We start from the raw sequence: 21,556 nt of genomic DNA on the forward strand, positions 1-21,556 counted from the left end.
CTTCCTTCACCACTAGAATCGATCTTGCAGATCTCCCACTGAGCAGGGTCTACCATAGGCCCGAGCAAAACCCCTCAGCAACAAAGACGTCCCCTTGAAGCCAAAATAGGTCTGATACCAAATGTAGGTTTTAACCCCATACAGAAATTACCTGCATACAAATTCTAAAACACAGAAAATAAACAATGCGAGAGCATAACACATAAAACACATATACATAGAGATTTTCCCTTGGATCCCAAAACTGGGACTACCAGCTTGATTTTTCATTATGTTACTTTCAATGGTACAATACATATTTATACATGCCGAAGCATCCAAAACCATGGACCGAAAACGATCGCATCCTAAAAAACATGTGCGAAAATCATGCACAAAACCATAGGTGGGTCCGCCCAACCTAACATAGGGTCCAAAACCAAAATTTTCTGGGGCGCTGCCCTGGACCCAATAAAGTGGGGTTACGGGTACCCCTCAAACACCTTGTTAACTACGTGGAAAGAATATAACACAACCCAACATCTCCTTGGCTTCTTTCCTTTGCTTCTCGGTCAACTTCTAGACCGCCTGCTTTGCTGCTTCTTTATTATTTTTCTCCGTGGAACTCCCCCCACCTTTGCTAGTACCCGCCGAAAGATTAGATGGAAAATGCCAATATGCCAGCCAACGCTTGATAGTCTCCTGAATGGCGTCATTTGTGGCAAGGTATGACATATCAAACCATTTCTGTTGCTGATCCTTCTACACCCCAATGTACACATGATGGAAGTCAACATTAAACTTCGCGTACTCTGATAACTACTCAAACACAATCGGTGACAACCATGGCTTCTGTTTGATGGCCATCTAAAGGATCACCTCCATCAATACCCAGAAGACGTTGGTCTCGGTGACCCGTGCAGTGTCCTTTGTGGCCCAAAGGGAGGAAAACTGCGTAGCCTCTGGAAAATCCTTTATCCATGTGATGAAACTGACTATCCTCTAACAGCTCCCAAGCTACTAGCACGTCGAAGAGAAAAAACCACGCATAGTGGAAGGTTTTGCTCTCGTCCTGAGCCTCGTGACAATTCACAAGGAACTCATTGTAGAGGTAGCGCGACCAATTGAACTACATGCCCTCCACACACTGTGCAGCTAGTGAAATCACTAGCGTCGAAAACTCGTCCGTGCAACATTTTATCATGAATTTTCCAACAAGGATCTGTGTGGAAATTTGCACCATGGGGTCAGTGATATATTTGATGGAGTACCCACATGGCTTCTTAACCAACTTGAACTTCTCCTTCATATTTTCTACCAGGTCACACTCATTGGTTTTTCTGCTAAACTCCTTGGTTGGATTCAAACCTGAGTGTGGCAAGAGCATGATCCGATGGATCAGCATATCAATGATTGGGATTGGTGTGCTCAGCTACAAACATCCATCATGCACCAAAGTCAGCAGCTGCTTGATAACGATGATATTGATGTTGGAGCGGTGGTAGTGGGGCACCCATAGCAGGTTTAGCAGCCCCGACTGATTCACTCCCCAAATCCACTCCACGGGCTCCAATGCAGTGACACCAGATTCTTTATAGTACACCCTCTTCATATAGTTCTCCTTCGCAAGGTGGGGGAACCTCTCATGGTCCTCCAAATCCCAGTCCTCCATCTTTAAATGGGGAATCCGCGCCAGGCGTGGGCATTCAAAGGTGATACTTTTTGGTAGCACGAGTGTATTTATTACGAATTTCACCGCATCTGGGTCCTTAGTGACCTTCACCTTTCCCTTACGTGAAGGGATATAATCTGGCAGTTTGGATATGGGTTCCACGCCCTCGGCATCTATATCTTCCACGCCTTCTTCGGCCTCCAAATCTACAACTTTCCCCTTGTCCTTCGCCGATTTTTTTTATTTCTTCTGGGCATGGGTAGCCGAGTGTGTCCTCGGTGACTCACGCATTGACATTGGCCTCTTCTGCTTGTCTTTCTTTGGTTTGGAGACTTCCCACACTGGTGTAGGCTTCGACCTAGGTGACCTCGACGCCATAGGCACAGGAGTTGGAGCCTCCACGCTCATGACTTTCGGGGCTGCTCCTTCAAAGGCAACAGTCCCTCTAGTGCTTGCAGCCTCACCTGGTCCTGAAATCGTGCTGAGAATAAACCATTGGGTATCCTTGAGTAATTTATCAAACACAGAGAAAGCGACCAAATTTGCGAAAACCTGAGGATTCATAAACGATGGACAACATAACGCAAGAATTATAAAGATGAAAAGTGTTCTTTGCTAGATGGCCACACATATTTTATAAGGGAGTTTGAATTCAAATTCGATTGTTCCCCCCAAAATCCGTCCATAAATTTTGATTTGGTGGAAGATCTCCAAAGATTTCACTCTTAAATTTAGCCTTAAATGTCACCCCCTTCTAATTTTAACCATCTTCTGGCTGTCAAATCGTGAACAGTGATTGTAACGATCATTTTATGGTTTTGTTGCACGGTCTCTCCCCCTATAGCGCAGCTCCCTTCGTGCCTCTTTGTGTACTATGACACTACCCCTTTTTACACAACCCCTATGTCATGTAGCTCTACAAACCTGGAAATGCAGTTTATAGTCCCACACTCCCTTGCAGCTGCCTAGAGTGTTAAGACTGTGTTGTCATCATGTAGTCATTGGGTCAGATCCCCTTTGTATGGCTTCAATCGACTTCCATTTACCCTTCCTGGAAATGGATCTCCATTCAACTTCGTGAGCTAAACTACACCACCATCTGTAATTTCTTTGATGATATATGGTCCTAGCCAGTGCATCTAAAACTTCCTTGGAAACTTAGTGAACTTACTATCATATAATAAAACCAAGTCATTTACCTTGAAGGTGAACAATTTTATGTGTCGATCATGCCAAGCTTTTTCACGTTCCTTCTGAACCTGCTGATGGAATCCAACCAAAAACCTATCTTCCTTGAGCTCCATTAGTTGCAGGAGCCTCTCTTCTAAAGCTCCACGGTCTGCCATTCCTGTGAAAGCCGATATGTGTAGACTAGGCATGATGTACTCCATAGGCATCACATCTTCTACACCATAAACCAATCGAAACGGTGTCTGACCTATCAGATTTTTGCAAGTAGCACTGTATGCCCATAATACTGCCAGTACGTGCACATCCCAATCATTGTGTTGTACGTTGCAAATCTTTGTCAGTGCATTCTCCAATAGCTTATTGAAAGCCTCAACTATTCCATTGGCCTGAGGATGATATGGTGTACTATTCTGATGGTAAACCTGGAACTCTTATGTCAGTGCACTGATTGTTTCATTGAGAAAATGTGTACCACGATCACTCATCAAAACCTTCAGGCAACCAAACCTGGCCAAGACATATTCAAACAAAAACTTTGTTATTGTTTCCCCTGTACATTCCTTCACATGTTGTGTCTCCACCCATCTGGTCAAATACTCCGTCACGGTGATGATATAGTGCACACCAGTTTTCTTGCCTTGGGGTTGAATCGGCCCTACAAAATCAATTACCCATTTATCAAATGGCTGCAATGATACCTGTACATTCAGAGGCAGCTAATCACTTTGCAATGGTCTACCTATTCTCTGACATGCATCGCATGCCCTACAATATGCTTTAGAGTCTTTATGTAGCGTTGGCCACCATAATCTAGCATGCAAAACCTTCTGCATTGTTGCTTTTCCTGCATAATTCCCTCCCGCAGCTCCTCCATGAGCTTCAGCAAGGATACTATTTCGTTCAAAATCAGGCACATAAGGTCGAAGTATCTCATTCGATCCCATTTTATACAAATGCCCTGCAATGACTGAGAAATTTGTCGTGCGCACCACCAACTCTTTCTTCTGCTCACTGGTGTATCCTTCTGGAGCCATCCATGTAGTCAAGAAGTGGATAATATTGCGAAGTGGTTATCTGCTACGCACACCGGGAAGAGCTGCATGTCAAGCTGCCCTTCCTCCAAATTAGTAGGCTCCTCTCCTATCTCAATGCACGAAAGATGGTCAGGTCCTGTGTTCAACCTTCCTGGCTTCACAATTATCTCAAAACCATATTCTTGAAACAAGCATCCATCTACATATTCCCCCCTCCAACACAGGCTTATTGACTAAATACTTCAATGTAGAATGGTTTGTGTACATCTTGAAATACCTTCTTAGCAGGTAATGTCAGAATTTCTGGAGCGCGTACACCATAACTAGTCCTTCGTACTATGTCATCAAATAATTCTTTTCAGCCTTTGACAACTTCCTGCTTGCAAACACTATAGAATGATCCATCTCCCCTTCACCAGCCTATGTTAGTACTGCTCCTAGCGTAATACACGATGCATCAACATGCACATGGAATTCCTTCTTCCAATTCGGGAAAACCAGAATTGGTGCGGTAACCATTTTTGTCTTCAATACATCCAGGTTGCGCTGACATTCCTCATCCCAACAAAATGTAGCGTCCTTTAGTAGCTTTTCCATAGGCGTTTTAATATGAGCATAACTCTTGATAAACTTTCGATAGTATCCAGTATGGCCCAGTGTTGCGCACAGTTTTTTGACACTTCTTGGCACCTCCAAATTGACTATGATTGCGATCTTAGTAGGGTCCACCATTAATCCTTTCTTGCATACTACATGACCTATAAAAATTCTGAAAGGGATGCAAAACAAGCATTTCTTTAGGTTTAGCGCAATATGATACCTTCGGCACGTATCCAACATCAAGTGAAAACTAGCTACGTGGCGCTTTACTAGCACAAATATTGTCCAATCATCAAAATATACTTCCAAGAATTTGTGAATATATTCCTTGAATGCCATGATGACTACACGCGAGAAGATCGTAGGCGCATTCTTAAGTCTAAAAGGCATCACCGTTTACTAGAAACATCCCCATTCCGTTGCGAAGGTAGTCTTACTCTTGTCTTCTGGCGTGGATCTTAATCTGATGGTACCCAGAGAACCCATTAGTGAATGAGTAGGCCTCTGCCCTCCAACATTATCCAGTACTTCGTCTGTGAATGGTGTCAGAAAAAGATCACGAATGCAAGCATCATTAAGCTTCCTAAGATCTACGCAAATCAGTATTTCTCCTTTCTATTTCTTCTCTTAGACCACCATTGGGCTCACCCAATCAGATTCCTCCACTGGTTCAATAATCCCTGCTTCAAGCATCTTATCTAACTCCAAGCGGACCTTTTCTTTATATTTGGGATTAAGGCGATATGGCCTCTGCATAATCGGCTTCGTGTCCGACTTCAAGGTAATCTTCATCACGCCCAATTCTCCTATGATACCCTTCAGGTCTGAAAAATTTTTAGGGAAAAAATCCTGATATTCGCGAAGAAACTCAGCGAGTTTATCCACTGTAGCATCATCCCAGTAGTCCCTAATATTTGTAAATTTTGGCTCCGCTTCTGTGCCAATGTTTACTTGCCTAGTTTTCAGTGGCGTGGTGATGTCTGGATTCTCTATCTATGGTCCCTCAATCTCATGGTGGCCTTCTACTTCTGGGATGTTAATATTTATTGGATCCTCATCCTCTCCTTTGGTAGTCACATTATGGCATTCCAGTGCATGGCGCAACTGGGTTCTCCAATCTGGTTGAATCAATTCCAAAGGATCTTGTGGTATTCTGAAGATTGCTACCTTAACCTTCTGCAGCACCTCGTCGATGCTTTCGAACCCATCCTCAAAACTGAAGGTCATCAGAAATCCTTCTCTTAAGATATCCCACTCTGCTGTGCCATGGCAAAGCTTTGTCTCCAGGTACCAATTCATAGGGATTATATCCAAAGTGTGACAAAATAAATGCACCCATTCTGGCTGTGGCTCCATTCCATAAACCTTAGTCCACTTTGATAAATGATCGCGCAGATCATTTCTTCCATCATATTTCTCAGTTAGTCGAACTTTTGGGTGACCAAATCACAATCTCATCATTCTTTTGTACTCGCACCATTCATCAAAATTTTCTTTATGCGTACCCCACCACCATGCGGGCGTAGTGCGCAGCACCAAATCCAGTGCTTGGAAGTGATGGTTCTCATGTACTTATATTTCAAAGGCATCCAAAAACTTATCTACATTAGTTAAACCATCATAATACAGTAAATTTCTTACCTCCAACGACACACAGCGCAACGATTTAGTCATCATATTGCAGCGCAGCGTAGATACTCCATGCAACCTATTCTTCTAATGCTCCAATTCTTCATCTGAATCTGAGGTACAGGAGCTTTCATGGTCCCATGAAATTCATCCATCAGCTATCAGATTAACCCAGTCTTGGTCTCGCGTTGTTATTTTATAGATCTAGTCCAAATCATCATCACTTTCCTCATAATCGCAGACCAGTTCAGTATAGCGCAATCCTTCTGCAGTGTCCAATGGTACTATGACGCAGAGCGATTTCCTTTCAAATGACATCATCTGCTTCTTCAAATTAACACCCCATTCATGTCGATAGCCCAATCAATTCCCAGGAGCGTGGGCTATGGATTGTTGTCATCAACAATCTCTATCACTTCAAAATCGGCCAATGTGCTCGCACCTTCTATATCCATGGTTACTCCATGAAATCGCCCCATAGGGATAATTTTATGTTGAGTTTCCATCCTTAATTGAATCAGAGACCACTACAGCACAGGTCTCCCCATTCTTTCCCACATATGTTTAGGAAAAACGTTCACTTCAGATCCCAGATCCAAGATAACTTGGTCCATCTCATAATATCCTATTTGCGCAGTGAGCCTCATTTTGCACCTTGTTCTTGTCTTATGTTTACCGATTTTTCTGACTACGCGGTGTCCTTCAAGATATTTTTCCTTACTAGCACACTTACTTATCAATTCCTGTAGCCCTTTTACAACCTTTCCATCATGTAGTAGCTTCATACAAGTCTCCAAGAAGGTAGTAAGCATAGAGGGGTCAACCTCTTCAGATAGCTTGTCCAAAATTCATGAGGTAAAGGCCTCAACAAAGCTCTTACTCACTTCCATGAACGTTTCCTTTGCGCACTCCACGTCAAACCCAACCTCTTTTTCTGGAGCCTTGCAGACCCACCCAATTTCTTCAGGTTCTTTCCCTTTATCATCACCAGTCATCATTCTTCTTCGCAACACACTATTCGCATTGGGATCCTCCTCGTGGGGCTTGGTCCTCATAATCTATAAAAATTTTGTAGGTTTTTGAGGTTGCGTCTTGTTCTCCTGCAGCGTTGCTATCAATATAGGGCATTCTTATATTTCATGGTCAAACTGAGTGCAGTATCGGCATGATGGGCGTGTCTGGATCGTACAATCTCGCGCGTAGTGTCTTGACATTCCACAATTATAGAAAATAACTTGCCCTCGACCTCTACCACGTCCTCCTCCTCCTCGGCCTCGTCCACGGCCCTAATATCCTCTGCACTCTCCCCCAGTGCCCTCATCCAGAGGCCAATTTTATGCTTGCATTTGATACGCAGGCATTCTATCCATCATTAATTTGTAGCTACGGCAGTTACGCTCATCGTGGCCCACCAATTTACAGAAATTGTAGAATAATTGTTGTGGTGTATGTACAAACTTTTGTAGCAAGTGGCAATTATCTGTTACATGTTTTCCAACCACTTGACAAATAGCGCACCATAGCGCGAGCCCTATATTTGGTCTTGTCGGAGCTTCCTACCTCAGGGAATTGACCCTCCTCCTGTAATACAATTCGTGAAGACAGGGCAGTAATCTTTATCATGCCCCTAGATTTTACACTTGAGGCACCAGACTTCTTCACACACCTCCAGTCGAGTCTCTTTTTTCTTTTTCAAGCTCTGCAACTCCAAAAATAGGTTCTGCAACTCTGCATGAATCTGTTGAACTCCCAATGAAGCATCCTAGATAGGTGTCTCATGTAATCTCATCGTGATTTCAGAACTTCCACCTAAGTTCCAATCTTTTTTTGTGACAAAGCAGTCCTTAAGTGGGGCAAGAGCATGGCTATAAACTAGTCATGGTGCTGACTATCTGTGAGATTCATATTAGCTTTGTGGATCCCGCATTTCAGTCTCTAATCCATCTCCCAGGGCGTTTCGCTGACCCTCATCGTGATTTCCTTGAACCCCACCACTGATTGCATTTTATACTTAGGCCTATATAATTCCTTGTTCACAGTAGTTTCAGTGTTTTCTAATGATGCCAACAGATTATCAGTGCAGTACTTAATGTACTATGTCAACGCGTGATCTTGCAGAGTAGTAACCAACTGCGTCTTCTTTATATTATCATATGTAATCCATTTTGTTGTCCACACAGCCTTCAAAATTGACCAAAACTGATCTAGGTCCTCACTTCCCAAGCCCTTGAAAATAGAAAACTTCATGGTATTCAACATGTTGAACAACAGTGGAGGTGGTGGTGGTGTGAGCGAAGGTGTATGTTGTGGGGGTGAAGGTGGAGGTGGTGTGGGCATATGAAGTATTCGTGGAAAGCCCTATTTTATTAATTGAACAGTGCTTCACGGTGAGGCTTGTACCGCTCCCTCATCGTCACTCGAAGGAGGTTCAATCAATGGGCTATATTCAGGACTTGCTCTTTCTTGATTTCTAAAGATTTGTCCACTTCGTGTAGATCCAAACATCAAGGCAGTGGCATAACCTACTTTTCACACAAAAGCATCTTAATCCAAGTATTCAAAGATCCCAAATACTTACTTCGCGGTCCCTTGAAGAAGCGTCGCTCTGCTTCATTGTAGTCGACTGAAGTATCAACCGCGAATTCTGTCACAAAGCCTCCTATGACTCGATCAAGCCAGTGATCAACAACGAGTACAATCTTATCTTCAGAAGCTTCCAACCACCGCACTAGCTTCGGGGTCCACACTATTGGATCGTCAAGCCTCCACCTTCATTGGTTGTCTGCCAATTTAGCAATCCACTCGTATAGTTTGATCAGGAAGGTGCAAAAGAATATTTCGTGTATTTCTATGTATAGATAATTGTCTAACCACTGTTCTTTCATCAGATGCGTATTTATGTTTTCTTGTGCCATGAATTCATGGATCTTTCTATCCAACCACTTCTTAATTTCCTTCTTAGTCAGATTCCAGTGATGCGACATCACATATTTCTTTATGAAGATCTTGGTCCCGGCAACGGAACCATTTGTTGGCTTAGTGGGTCCTGACCCAAGTTCAGAGTTAGTTGTGCCAAACAAATCCCTACACTACTAGCCCTTTCGGCATCAATCCGCGGAGCGCGAACTAAGTCTCACCCAAAGCAGTATGGGGGGATGCTGGAACCAAGTTTCTGCACCCAGAGATCAGCATGATGTCGTTTTTTTCCCTAGATCTGCCTCTGTGCAAATCGATAATCCCTTATGTCTTATCGACGTAACTTCCTTTAATTATCCTCTAGACCTCTATGAAGGTCTACGAATGGCTTTTGCATACCCTAAACCGGTGGATTAATTACTTACGTGCATCATAGATTACTCCTAACCAAGTATTTACTCAAATCTACTTAAGTGTTAGATAACTTTAACAGACAATGATATAACCTTCATGTAAACACTTAACATCAAATGTGTTCAGATAACATTATATATCAAGTAAAGTCGCACATCCATACATATTTATTTCATACAACCATTATTCATCACAACATAAGTGCATTCATACATAACAAAAGTAAAGAGATAAACACATGAATTTCTACAATAATCTTTCTTTATTGATCTTCAGTTAAGTTTACAGACTCAAGAATTCCCTACACACTCAGTTGCAAGGGTCCGCGCACTTAGTTGCAGACACTACGATAGGCCTTTGCGCACATAGCTGCAAAACCTTTCTTCCTACTTTTCTGCACTAACTTAGACTCCTTTTGTTGTACCCATAGACAACTCTATTCTTCTATCGTGCCTTAGACTCTCTAAGACACACCTATTTATACAATCGCATGGTCCTCGAACCATGGGTAGGTCTTCAAAAAGCCGACTTAACTTACATAAAAGAGGGTAAAACCCTTTTGACTCTTTAATTAACTACGTGCTCTGCGACCACAATTTGCAAAGACTTTACATCAAAACTTGGGCTTTTTTCTGTCAATGAGAAGTTTACTGTTGGTCTGCATCTGAGTTAGTTTTGGAAATGAAACCCTTTAGTTTGGGCCCAACCCAGAGGCTTCAATCCCTCTCTTATATTCTTAACTTGTTATTTTTTTAATTCATTTCATTTATTTCCTCGTTCAAGTAGGAATTACACCACAAAAATTGTAGTTGTGGGTTTTCCTACCACCTCTCTTGGGGAAGAGTGGTTGGAATACCTACAAAAACAACCCAAAAACATGTGTTTACGATTTCTTGGAAATTTTTAAGGGTTGGATTGTAATCCTTCTTCATGCTTGGTTTTTGCAACTTAAAAATTAGTAGCATTGATTTGGAAATTAGAGTTGTGTTGTAGGGTAGAGTAGATCTCAATAAAATTCAACTCATTGTTTCCCATGTTAATTTATTTTGTTGTAATATTGATAATTTGATGCATGTGCTTGATTACTCTGCAGGGATTATTGTTGTCTTGTAGGGGTGGGCACACTCTTCCAAATCCACCTAGACCATTCCATCCCTCTCCTAGACACTTCACATTTCTTCCAAACTTTTCTACCGAGATCACTCTTCCTGGGCAAATGAAGGACATCGTGGGCATGAACTTTGGTGCAAGATAAGCCTTCAAGGGGTACTAAGCTTAGATAAGAGGCCCACACACCCTTCATTCACCTTCATCCACCTTTATTCACCTTCAATATACTATGATTGTTCTAAAAGAGCTCTCGTACCCCCTCCTATAACAAAACAGGACCTCCTGTAACACTTCCAATAGTAGTCATGTAGTAGTCCTGTAGCATTGCTTAATTAAACTAGACTCACTCCAAACTTTGAATATTGCATTTTTAAGTTTAACAATGGCCCCAAATATTTTATTTCATGATTAATGGAGACTCTAAGCTGACTCCAACCCCATTCTTTCCTCACTACAAACATAAGACAACATGTAGAATTAGACTTATCATTTTTCCTTAGTTGTGTTGAAGATTTAATTCCTCATTTTTAAGCAAGTTTCAAATAAATAGATGATTCATGCAAGTAGGCTATTGATCTGATTAAGTGTGCAAATATATTAGCATGGTTTAATTATGCAACTAAACTAACCTCTTCCTTTCATGCAATTTCAATTAGCATTTACATTGTAATGAATGAAATTCTCATTTTTGTAGTTAGAATCATGTTCATCTTCTTGCAATCATTATATGATTTCATAATAAATTCCATTTGTAGTTAGTTTATGGCCTCTAAAATACCTTGATATGATCTAATGACTGAGGGTGACATGAGTAGAACCTAACCTTTAAGTTTATATGAACCCTGAGTTGATAATTTAAGTTGAGAAACCTTGGGAGTTGCAACATCCATGGAGCAATACTAGGGCTCATCACTTTTGGCATTATTGTCGGGGAGGTTTCTAAGTAGGTGTTGTTTCTACTTAGGAGTTACTTGTTTTTTAATTTTTTCATCAACCTTATTGTTTTGAAAGTTTCAAAAAAGAGAAAAAGAGAAAAAAAAAACCAGAACTAGTTCTTTCATGCCTCGTAGGAGTAGGGATAGTCAAGAGAAATTATTACCAAAAAAACCCCCACCCCCTCAATAGTCAACCTTCATTCTTCTTTGGTGATTGTGAACTTCCCTCTCTAACTATAGGGGAGTTAGAAGACCCTCTATGTGACCAACCTAAAATATTTGAGAAACCCATATGGCAATAATAAGCTATCTCACCTACCCAAAACGTGGCTGAAAACAGATACAATGAGATTTTCCCTATCTGAGAAACCAATGAAGAGGTCAGAATGAAGAATATAAGCCCTAATTCCCTTCCTTATTTCCATGGCCTAACCTCTCAAGATCTTGATACCTTCATGTTCAAGTTTGTTGTTGTCTGTAGAACCTATGATTATGCCTTTGATGAACAAAAGTTTAAGTTGTTTCCATCTACCCCCAAATATGCATCGTTTCCCTGGTTTATGAGTTTACCTGGAGTCAGCATCACTACCTAGGCCCAAGCCTTCAATGGAAATTAAAGGGATTATTGTAGGTCCAAAGAAACAAAGGAGGAAATCTTTAGGATGACCCTTGGACCAAATGAATCCTTAGAGGACTATTAGGAAAGATCCCAACTCAATTATAGGAGGGTAAATTGTACCCTTGACATTGAGTAACTCAAGCTACTTCTTCTCTGAGGGATCAGGGAGGATGTAATGGAAACCCTCAACATGTTGTCTGGAGGATATATCTACCAATTTCCTTATGATGACATCAAAACTGTATTCAGGAATCACTCTAGGGTTGCTAGGAAAAAGGGTAGGTCTAGTCAAGGCTTGGTCAATTCATCTCGTTTTAAAACAACCATGAAACATGAGATAGGAAGTATGTTGGAGGATTTTAAGATTGAAATGTTGCATACCTTTTCCCTGTAAATGGATATTATGCAAATTAAAAGGAAGCAAGAGGAAGCAGGGAAGGGAACTAACTATCTTCTAACCTAGATGCACTAAGAGACACCCTAGGAATGAGTGCCCACTAAATGTCATAGAAGTTTTCTACGTATGTGAAGAGAACCATGAAACAAACAAATATCCCTCTCTTCCATGTATGAAGGTTGTATACCAAGGGGCTGAATGTGGTTTAGAGAATCTCTGTTTCATTAGCCAAAGAAGAACTCAAGGCCCTTGTCCATATCAATAGGGAATGCAAGGTGCAAATATCCTCATTACAATCCAAATCTAAATGCACCTTTCCAGGAGCCTCCTTAATCCATTAACCCTTATTTCTAGCCATATCCACCTCAGTACTCCCAATGGGGCAACCCCTTACAAGGGTGGAGGCCTCAAACAACCCAACCTCATGCTTTACTACCTCCACCTGAACCTCAACCACATCTCCCTCACCATACCCCACCTAAGAAACCCCAAATTCCTTCCCAACCCAATTCAAACTCAAACAATAAGTAGGCACAACAGGTTTATAGTGGGGATACATCCTATCATGCTTATGTTGTCGAAATCCAAGAGATAAACCTTTGTTCTGGGAAGGTTCTCCCAAATATTCAACCATCTTCTCCACCTGAAGAGCTTGAAGAAGATAAGTAAGAGAGTGCCCCTCAATCCACTGCACCTCCTTATCCTGAAAGGTTGGTCCACCCTAAACAACACAACCCAAAAGAGGTTGAACTTTTGGGGGAATTGAATAATTTGTGTGTGAAGATACCCCTTCTCCAAGCCATTAAAGATGTTCCCATTTACAACAATCTTATTAAGGAAGAATGTTTCAAAAGGCCTGGGATAATAAGAAGAGATACCCCCACTATCAATGCTATTAGATAACTATCTAATTTGATGCTTGGGAGGGTAATCTTCCCAAAGTAATTGGATCCTGGTAGCCCAGTAGTGGATGTCCACATTAATGGAATTATGGTCCGTAATACCTTCATTAACCTTGGGGATGCAATCAATGTGATGATCAAGGAAACCATGTTGAAGCTCAACCTCCAAGGGGGCTTGAGGAAGACCACTACAGTGTCACAACTTGTAGAGAGATCCACAGTAGCTCCTGAGGGAGTTATTGGGGATATCATGGTCTCCACTGACTCCTGGAAATACCCCATTGATTTCCTAGTCCTCCATCCCAAAACCAATTTTAATGGCTATCTCTCATCCTAGGAAGAAATTGGCTGGATCTTGTTGATGCCTAAATTAGTTGTAGAGCTGGAATATGACCATTAAGAATGGGAATCTATAAAAAAAACTTGTGTTGTGTCCTCCTGCTCAACCTTCTATTAAACATGATTTACCGTTGTGGTTAGAGGATGAGGAAGAGGAATAATTTTATCAGACATACCTCTACCCAATCTACACTCTAGATATTATTATAGTGGGGTGAAAAATCGATGAAGATGATCTTATCGGCCATATCTTACAGAATCATCCTCCCACCGCCATGCCAGTTGATGAACAGATGAAAGATTCTAAGAGTAATCCTTCGACTGATTTGTTATCTACTAAATCTAGCCTAGAACATGCCAAGATTGTGGAGATTGACCCATCTAGAAATCTAAATATCAACCCCTCTCTCTCAGCTAATCAGGAATAAAAATTATGTAGTATGTTGAGGCAACACCTGGATTCTTTTGCTTGAGATTATAAGGAGATGAAGGGTGTGCATCCCCAAGTGTGTACTCACCATATCTACATCAAATAGGGATGCAATCCTATGCATCAACCCCAAAGAAGGATGAACCCAGCTCTTAAGGACATTATCAAATATGTATTACAGAAGCTACGGGGGGCAGGTTTCATACACCCCATTTCATATAGTTAGTGGGTGTCCCCTCTCATTTTAGTCCCCAAGAAAAATGTGAAGTGGAGGATTTGTGTTGAATACTGAGAACTTAACAAGGCTACAAATAATGGCCATTTCCCTTTACCCGTAATTGACAAAGTCCTAGATGTCCTTGCAGGGAAAAAAATCTTCTCCTTCCTGGATGGATTTAGTGGGTACAACCAAATTCAGATCATCCTTGAGGACCAAGATAAGACAACATTCACATTTCCTTGGGGTACCTTTGCTGATAGGTTCCTTCCATTCGATCTGTTCAATGCCCATGCTACCTTCTAGTGGGTAGTTCTATGTATCTTTGTTGAACGTGTTCATGGAACCCTTGAGATATACATGGATGACTTTACTCCTTATGGATGTGACTTCAAGGAATCTCTTTCTAATCTGTGTAAAGTCTTAAAGACATGTATTGAAATAAACATTTCATCAAGTCTTGAGAAATGTGATTTTTTTATGAATGTAGGGATTGTCCTTGACCATTCCATATCCAAGGAAGGGATACAGGTTGACCCAAACAAAATTTACATCATTAAAAGGGTCTCTATCCCTAAAAAACAAAGAGATGTTAGGATCTTCCTTAGATTGGATGGGTATTATAGAAGCTTCATTAAAGACTTTAGTAAACTGTCCTCACCATTTTTTGGACTACTAGCTAAAGATTCAAATTTTTTTTGGAAAAAAAACTTTCAAGAAGCCTTCAAAGTGATAAAAGAAAATATTACCACTGCACCCATCCTTAGAGGTGCCAACTGGGCTTTATTACCTTTCCATATACACACATACACATAAGATAAGGTTGTAGGGGTATCCTTAGGACAAGTGGAAGACAAATTTCTTATGTTATTTATTTCATCAGTAAGAACCTTTCTAAAGTTGAGTTAAATTATACAATCACTGAAAATGAACTATTGGTCGTGGTACATTCTTTGGACAAGTTTAGGAATTACATCACTAGTTATCAAACTTTTGTTCACACTGATCATGCAACCATTATGTATTGAATGAATAAACCTAATGTAAATGCTAGGATAATTATATGGTTGTTATTATTGCAACAATTTTATTTGACTATTATTGATAAACCAGGGAAAGAGGGTGTGGTTGCAGATTTATTGGCAAGACTAACCTTGCCTGCAGAAAAGGAAGAAATGGTAGACGATCAACTCCTAGATGAACACCTATTTTCCATCTCGATGCTTTCTCCTTGGTTTGATGATATATCCAACTACTTGGTTGCAAGAGTTTTCCTCCTAATCTCTCCTCCAAGAAGAAGAGAAAATATTGTTAGGAAAAGTGCCCCATTCATGTGGATTGGGGGGGATCTTTTCATATTGGGGCCAAATCAAACCCTAACGAGATGTGTGAGGGAAGAGGAGGTCTTTGAAATCTTCTCAAAATGCCATGATGGGCCTTGTGGAGGCCACTATGCTACTGAGAGGAAAACTATCAAAATTTTACAAGCAGGTTGCTATTGGCCCACTTTACATCAAGATGCAAGGAGGTACACCATCAAGTGTGATCAGTGGAAAACGATGGGTAATCCCACACCTAAGGATTAAATTCCTTTACAACCTCAAGTGACTCTAGAGCCATTTGAAAAGTGGGGCATGGATTTGATTGGTCCCATTGATCCCCCATCAGTAAAGAAGAGGTATATCATTATGTGCACTAATTACCTGACTAAATGGGTTGAAACAAAGGCAGTTAACATAGAAAAGGAGTAGAAGGTGGTTGAGTTTCTAAGGGATAAGATATTATACAAGTTTAGTTCTCTAAGAGAGTTGGTCACTGATCAAGGAACACAATTCACATCAAATTTGATCGAATATATCATGGATTAGCACCACATCAAGCATAGGACATCCACTTACTATCACCCTCTGGAAAATGGGAAAGTGGAGGTCACAAACAGAGCATTGGAGAATAGTTTGACCAATATTGTTAACAACATCAAAAAATATTGGGCAGACATACTTGTAGAAGCCACTTGGGCCTACAACACCACTTGGAAGACCACCACTGGATTTACTCCATTCGATCTAGTTTATGGGAAGAAGGCCCCGTTGTCCATTGAATTTGAATACATTACCTTAAGGATGACGGCTCATTTAGACTTAGAATTCAATGCAACACAACAAGAGAAGTTTCTCGAACTCAATGGTTTAGATGAATTTAGTCTGCAAGTTCTCCTAGACACTGAGCTAATCTAGATATAAAGGAAGTTTTGGCATGAAACAGATTAGGGAGAAGAATTTTCAAGAATGTGATTGGGCCCTACTGTATGATTCTAGATTCAAAGATTTCAAGGGAAAATTAATGAAAGGATGGTTGGGTCCCTATCTAGTATAAATTTCATGAAATGGGTCTGCCCAAATCATAAAAATTGATGAGGAAGGTATTCCCTTACTTATCAATGGTTACAGGTTGAAGTATTATAAAAGACCTTTGTCCAAGGAGGACTTTATTAGTTCAATCAGCAAAGAGTTGAGTGTGATTGCGAGGCTCACAACTCTCATGCCATGAAGCTTCTTAAAAAAGGGAAAATATAAATATAAAGGGCCTAGATGAAAACCTCCATGAGGCATCTAAGGCCAACTCTAGGGTTGAAAGCCTCTACTATTGGAAACAATGATAATACTGCGGGCAGGGGGGGTGTGAATCAATATTAAGGCTAATTTTAAACTTTTATTCCTATTTAATTTTCTTATTCAAGCTTGGCACCCATACATATAATCAACAACAAAATGTAATATGGAAGAAACATGAAATCAACATACAAGCATACATGAGTATCATACACATGAGACACAAGGTTTTTCATGTAGAAACCCTTTCGGAAAAAACTACCAAGCTTGTTTTTGTTATTGATGTAAAATAAGAGCACCTAATATATTACATCAATATATTTTTTGAGCACTCACTCACGGGAAGCACCAACTCCCTTTGATTGTTTGCTAGCACCAACTAGCAAGAAGCACCAACTCCCTCCTTTTTGTAGACACTTTTCGAGCTTACCATAAGCACAATGTGAAGCACCAACTTCATGGATTTGTTGAAAGTACCAACTTGCAGCTCCTTGGATTTATGCAAGCACCAACTTGCAAGAGGCACCAACCCCCAAGCCTTCTCAAGCATGCACTAGAGATGGAAGCACCAACTTCCTGTATGTAAGCACCAACCCACACTCAAATAGGAACTATATTTTCATTGTAATTTGGCAACGACTCTGCCTAATAAAAACTTTGATCTCTCTTCTCACACTGCTCACTCTGTAGCATCCCACTAATCTACTCAATAGCAATCACTCATCGCAGTCCACAAAAATATGTCTCTGCACTTCATCGACATGCACTCAACTCTCGGCCTCTTTCTCTCCACAACACACACGCTGCTCTCGGCCTTCCAGAGGAGTGGTTGGATTCAACTTAAGTTGAAGCTTTGATATCTGCAGTTGCAGCTCAAAGCAGACCTTTCCAATTTCCTCCTTTGACTCCTCCATCCCAGTAACTAACTTCTTAATTTTCTCTACTGAGGTTGATTCTGTTGGAATTTGGAGCTAAGGGAGCTTATTGCATACTTGAGTAAGGGTGTTCTCTAGCTGTTGATTTTGATATATTGCCTCATCACGGGCCTGCGCTTTCTCTTCAAAAATCTATTGATTGTTATTTTTGACCTCGTCAATAATAAATAGTGCTCGCTTCTCCCAGACGTTAAGCTCATCTGAAAATCCTTAGTGCAGCTCATGAAAAGTTTGGATTGATAGTGCTGCAAGGTTGATACCTAGCTTCTTCCAGAAATGTGTGCACTCCTAGTCCTCGGTTTTCTGAAACTGGAGAGAGGCCCCTGTTAGTGGTACTGGGCAAATCTCAGACATGATTTCTACTACATTGATGCTCAAAACACTCGCTTGACCGACACTCGCTTGTCCCACACTCGCCTGGATCACCCCTATCTGGACCTGCAATTCCTTCAGACCCTGTTGTACTTTGTCCAATACCTCATGGTACTGGTCCTCGATGTGTCCCCATATAGTTTCAGTGGCGTTGAAGACAAAATCCCTCATCTTATCAAGGTCGCCCTTCGTCAGGACCAATGGTTTCGCACTCGTAGACTTATCGGATTTTTTCTTCTTGTGAGGTCTAGTGGAACTTTGCTTCTACCTCTTTCTGACCCAAAGGGGGACTCCAAGTCTGCACCCCCTTCCTCTTCACCTTCAGTCTCAACCTCCACATCTGTGAGCTCTGTTTTAGGTTCGTTGAGGTCAATAATGACCTACGAAGTTGTTGTAGCTTTCTCCTTGGGTGCTTCCTTCTCTTTGGAAGAAACCTTTTCTTTTGGTGCTTCCTTCTCTTTTGTAGAGGCCTTTTCCTGCTACGTTTCCATTTCTTTTTGTGTTTCCTTCTCTTTCTTTGTTGCCTTCTCTTTCTATGTTGCCTTTTCTTTTGTAGAAGCCTTCTACACTTCTTTCTCTTTGTCTTCCATGGCCGTTGTCGCAGCTGTTTTTTTCCCCGTCTCACCTTCTGTGACCTTACTTGTACCTGTACCTTCATTAGATGGGGTGAGCCATTTGCTTGACCATTTGTTGATGACTCCCAAAATTTCTTCCTCTGCAACCAAATATGGCAACTTATTCCATGTTTGTGTCGCATCTTTCTTTGCACGTATAGAAAGATAGCAAAAATTTTCCTTGAAATATGCAATATTACTAGACTGCGCATGTAAACTAGGTGACAACCTCAGCAGTTGGTTGATCACCATCCATAACTCTATCTCAAACAATACCTAGAATATCTTTTTCTCCATGATGCATTCAAGATCCTTCATCGCCCACAACGAGGTGTGTTTTGCAGCCTCGCACAAGCGTGGATATTGATTTGGGAACTGGCTCTCCTCAGACGTTCTCCATGCCACCAACGCGATCAACAGAAGTAACCATGTAGTGGAATGACTTGCCATCCTCCTGGGCTTCGTGGAAATCCTCCAAGAACTCATGAGAGAGATACTTGGCCCAATTGTATTGGACCACTTTACTGCACTGTGCAGCCAAAGATACTATTGGTGTCAGTACTTCATTGACACGTCACTTCCTTATTATTTTTCCAGCCAAAATTTGTGAAGCAAACTGCATTGCGCCATCCAATATGGAACTAATGGTGCAACCGTGTGACTTGTTCACCAACGCAAAGTCATTATTCATCTGATCGTCCAGCTTTTTCTCCTGCGATTTCCCCACAAAAGGATCTGCGAGGTTCTCACCCTGATAAGGAAACAAGGTAATTCTATGGATTAGTTCGTCGTCAATTGGAATGGGCCCTCCCAGCCAGAGGCACCCATCATGAACCAATGCCAGAAATTAGTGCACACATATAGTGTTAATGACACTTCTGCTAAAGTGTGGCACCGACAACATGTAAATCAATCCCGTGCGCTCAATATCGACCACCCACTTCATTGGCTCAAGCTGTGTAACAGGCGACTCCTCATAGTAGACCTTCCTCAAATATTTGTTGGGTTGTAACTGTGGGAACTTCACATGATCACCCAGGTCCGAGTCTTCCATCTTCAAAAACGGGACATAGGCCAACAAATCTCCCTCCACTGGTACATCTTCTAGAAACAATGGTTTGAAGACCTTGTATTTCATCGAGTCTAGGCCCTTAGTCACTTTGGCGTTGGATTTTCTAAGGGTACATAAGGTGGTAGCCGAGTAATCGGCATTGCTTCCTCTACATCAATAGATTCAACCCCCATATTCAGTTCTTCCTCATCCAAATCCAAGGGTTTTGTCGGTTGCTTGCCTCTATCCATCTGACCCTTCTATCTTACCTCCATTAGATTTTTGTGCAACAATTGCCGCACCGACGCTTGTTGTGGTTTCTTTTACTTCTTCTCTCCTGTCACGGAGGCAGTGGGTTTAGGCCTCAAAGATCTAGGCACAGTGGTAGGTACGGGTTGTGTTGTAGTTATTCTTTCCCAAAATATTTCCTTCTAACACTCAGGTATGTCCGCCTCTCACACAAGTCCTTGTTGCAAAAATTTCTCTCGTATCTCTTTCCAATCCCCTCCAGACATGCAACAATTGTCTTAGCGCAAACTAAAGCGCAAAATCTCAAGGAAATTTCTCTAGAAGAAAAGTGTTCAAATGTGGAGCGGGATGTTGTATTTATAGCCCATTTTGAATTCAAATCCATCCATTCCCTCCAGATCTCCTTCATTAATGCTCTTTTGGCGGCATATTTCCAAAGATATGCTCCTTAAATTCTCTCCCCCCGCTCCCTTTAACGGAAAAATAGCCATCCAATCATCTACAGTGTTTTCAACAGTTACCTTTTGGCCAGGCTACATAGGACCCATCATGCTATCATAACTCCTTCGTCGCAGCTCCACTCTGTGCCTTTCTTCTAATAGTCGTGCAACCTGTTTGCTTCGCCAAATTGTCCTTCTAGAAGCATGGTTTATAGTCCTGCACTTCCTTGTAACTCCCTGAAGTACTAAGACTGTCCTACATTCATATAGTCATTGCGCAGGGGTGGGATCACCCCTATACAACTTCAACCAGATCCCATTGATTCTTCCTGGAAATAGCTCCATGTTCAGCTTCGTAAGCTAAACTGCACCTCCATCTGTAATCTCCTTGACGATGTATGGTCCCAGCCAATGCATTCGAAACTTCGCTGGAAACTTTGTAAACTTTCTATCATACATCAATACTAAGTCTCTAGTATTAAAGGTGTGTTGCTTAATGTGGCGATCATGCCACACCTTTTCCCTAGTCTTCTGCATCTGCTGATGAAAACCTGCCAAGAAGCGATCTTCTTCCAACTCAACTATCTACGTAAGGCATTTCTCCATGATATCCCGATCGGCCATCTCTGTGACTGCAACAATCCACAAACTAGGCACAATATACTCCATTAGCATCATTGTCTCTTGTCCATAAACCAACCTAAATGGTGTCTATCTAGTCAACTTATTACAAGTAGTTCTATACGCCCAAAGAACAACTGGTATGCGCACATCCCAATCGTTCTGATTTGCATTACAGATCTTCGTCAAAGCATTATATAGGATTTTATTGAAGGATTCAACTGTGCCATTTGCTTGAGGATGGTACGGCATGCCTTTCTAATGATACATCTAGAATT

The sequence above is a fragment of the Pinus tabuliformis genome, chromosome 2_1 (genome assembly GCF_031772625.1).
Source record: "Pinus tabuliformis cultivar Carrire ecotype Pingquan chromosome 2_1, CPIR1, whole genome shotgun sequence".
NCBI classification, from domain to species: domain Eukaryota; kingdom Viridiplantae; phylum Streptophyta; class Pinopsida; order Pinales; family Pinaceae; genus Pinus; species Pinus tabuliformis.